General features: G+C 34.4%; 1 pseudogene; it reads left to right on the forward strand.

Moving 5' to 3' along the window:
• Nucleotides 1-1,764: 1,764 nt before the first annotated feature.
• LOC143554646 (putative F-box protein At4g22030 pseudogene) lies at nt 1,765-3,020 on the forward strand (annotated as a pseudogene).
• The last annotated feature ends 464 nt before the right edge of the window (nt 3,021-3,484 follow it).

Here is a 3,484-nt window from a genome sequence, read left to right on the forward strand (position 1 = left end):
TATGTTCTTTAAAGGTACGTATTTGACATCGATTTAGTTATACATGTATGTGGTTTGTTACGGTTCATTATAGGTAATATTAGTAATATTGGGAATAAATAGGTCATATTTGATGTATTGTCTAATATTGTATAATACCTAGTTGTGACAGGATTTAACGAATATAATTTGGTCACGCACTTATTTAATTCATATATTTAGCAATAATTGATGTAGCGAATATAAACGGAACATGCATATTTATAAACATTTGACTTATATTTAGTAATATCTGGTTATTTGTTTGAAACAGGTTTTAATAAGTTTTTGTTTTTCTTGGAACGAGCTATAACGGTTGAAGTAGTTTATAATTGATGCTTCTTTGTAATTTGTTATAGCGGGTCTTAGGGAATAATATTTGTTTGTAACAGGTAATTAGATCGTGCATGACTGGGTCATATTCATATGTACTGTATTATATTAATAATGTGTGGTCATATTTGAGTGTATAATAACTTATGTTGGGTTAGGGTGTAATGGGTCTTAATAGACCATTAATTTTTGTTTTGAATAAGCCATAATTAACAGGTTTCTATGGGTCATTTTTTGTGTAATGACATTTTATTTGATTCTAATGGGTTATTTGGCCATTTTGTACAAAAATCCGTCACTATGTTGATAATAAATTGTCACAAAGAAGTTGCCACCTTGAACAACAGATTTCTCTTTGTTTTCGTAATTCTCGTTGCAATGTATCAAACTATTATTAGTTCCGTTAGTAACTTTCTGTCCCAATATCTTGTAGGTATACAAGACTTTTTATCTCAAATGTGTTTAGTGGCCATTTTCTCCCCCTGAAACAAGGCCGCTAAAAAAGGCCTCAACGATGAATTTGTGAAGGAAAATGGAACTCGTAACTTAAGCAATGACTGTGAATTTTATGTTTTCCCTTTGCATAACATTTTTAGTAAATATGGTTTGTTGTCTCCTTCATGCGCATCTTGGTGTGCTACATAAAGCGTGATCACAAATCGTCCATAAAAATTACTTGAATAGGCCAAGATTACATGATTTTCCTAGGTACATAAAATATTGGTCCGAGTCAAATTAGGGAAGGTTAAGAAACGGTCCATCCAAATACCCTGACGTCAACACACCATTCATTCAAAGTTTGAATATTTAATTTGACCACTTCAAGTGCTTCCTAATAGCCCCCTTATATAAATAAACACATAAATCTCAACCATTTCATATTAGAAGTTTAGAACACTAATAAAACCCTTCAAGACTCATAAACACTGTATTCTTAAGTTTTTTCCATGAGATAAAGAAACGAAATGATAAGATTTTAGTTTGAATCTTTATTCTTGAGTTTTTTTTTTATAAAAGAAATGATAGGAAAACTTGGGTGTTTTAAGTCCCAAAGTTTTCTTGCCAATTTGGCATGATTTGGAAAGAAAGAAAAGGATAAATATTTAAAATTACCACTTTACCCTTTAATCTACATCTAATAATTGTTTTAAAAAGACTATATTTGTAAAACTACACATTTTTTTCTTTTCCTTTCATTTAAACTAAAGAATGCAATTAATCATTTCTTTTCTTCCCCTTTCTTTCATTTTTCATTAAACTTGAGAATGCATTATATGCATGTACTTTCTTTTATTTCTCCCATCATATCCAATCTTATACTTTCCTTTCTTTTAATTAAAAACTCAAGAACGGAGTGAAAATACATTCACAGATCAAAAACATATTTCTGGTTTTATTGAAATCAGGACACGTATGACAGCCATTAATCAAACTTCAAGCTTTATTCGTTCAAACACATCTACTTCTTCATCACCTCCGTCTTCTCGTAGATTCACTACAAGGGCTTCTATCCATTTGCCAAAGATTAAAACAACTAATCTGGCTATCTTCACCCCAAATCTTGCATCAAACACAAGCATGGTAGAAGATATGCAAAAATTTTCAAGAATCACACAAAACAACCCTAAAGTTTTTCTTGATCCAGAAGTAATGGAGAAGCTTTACGTGATATTGGAGGCAGTTTCGGATCGCGTATAGATGCATAAGAACATTGGAGAGCAAAGGAATAATTGGAACAGCCTGTTGTTAACATCTATCAACACCATTACTCTTTCGGTTGTAACAATGGCTGGCATTGCATCTGCTATAACTAGTGTACCTGGTGCACCCTTGGAAGCCCTTAAGCTTTCATCAAGTTTCTTGTATTTGGCAGCAACTGGGATGTTGATTATCATGAACAAGATTCAACCTTCCCAATTAACCGAAGAACAAAGAAACGCTGCGAGGTTGCTTAAGCAACAGAAAGCGAAATCAAGACAAAGATAGCAATAGGAAATCCTACTCTCAGCGATGTTAATGAAGCTATGGAAAAAGTTTTGGCTTTAGATAGAGCCTACCCTCTTCCTCTACTTGGTGTTATGCTCGAAAAGTTTCCGGCTAAAGTGGAACCAGCGGTTTGGTGGCTTGAAAAAAGGAGGACATCCGCTGCTAAACGGGAAAATGATAATAATGGTTGGAGTGTGGAGCTTGAAGAAGAGATGAGAGAGATCATTAGGGTTTTGGAAATTAAAGATAAAGATGATTACTTAAGGTTAGGTGAAAAGGCCTTGAAACTAAACAAATCTTTAGCCATAGCTGGCCCTCTACTAACCGGCTTCGGAGCCATTGGTTCGGCCTTTCTTACATCTTCTCCTCACAACTCTTGGGCCATGGTGCTTGGGGTCATGGGGGGTGCGATGGAAAGCGTCGTGAATGCCATACAGCATGGTGGTCAAGTAGGGATGGTGTTTGAAATGTATAGAAGCAATGCAGGTTTCTTTAAGATGATGGAGGAATCCATAGAATCAAACTTGAAGGAAAGAGATGCGGACAGTAGAGAGAATGGTGAGGTGTTTGAGATGAAGGTTGCATTGCAGCTTGGAAGAAGTTTATCCGAGCTAAGAGATATTGCAACTTCATCTTCAAGATTAGGCAGTGACATTGAAGAGTTTGGAAGCAAACTTTTCTAATTATATTATATATATATATATATATATATATATATATATATATATATATATTAATTTAGAAGTTGCATTCACTCACAGATTTCTACTGTACTAGCCCTACATAACTTTAAGCACATGGTACTTACTTCTAATGCATTAGATTGCTGCCACGTATCATTTAAGCCTTTTGAGGTGTCATCCACTCCACTATCTTCTTTACTTTTCTTCCTCTTTTGTTCTCTCAGTTTGATGAATGATGATAATCACGTTTCTATGGCTCTATTGAACTATCTTCGTCTTCAGGTATGCTTAGGTATTTTTTGTTGAATGTATTTTCCTGATTAATCAATTGATTGTTGATTAAACTAATGACATAACCGTGAAACTCATCGCACAGGTGTTTTAATCGAGAATACGGTGAAGAGTCCAGGCTATGGGAATGAAGACGAAGATGGACTGTACGATGAATACAAAGGTGTTCAGAG

This window comes from Bidens hawaiensis, unplaced genomic scaffold (genome assembly GCF_021521415.1).
Source record: "Bidens hawaiensis isolate Kalapana, Puna unplaced genomic scaffold, B.hawaiensis_p1.1 tig00017777_1, whole genome shotgun sequence".
Classification (NCBI taxonomy): Eukaryota; Viridiplantae; Streptophyta; class Magnoliopsida; order Asterales; family Asteraceae; genus Bidens; species Bidens hawaiensis.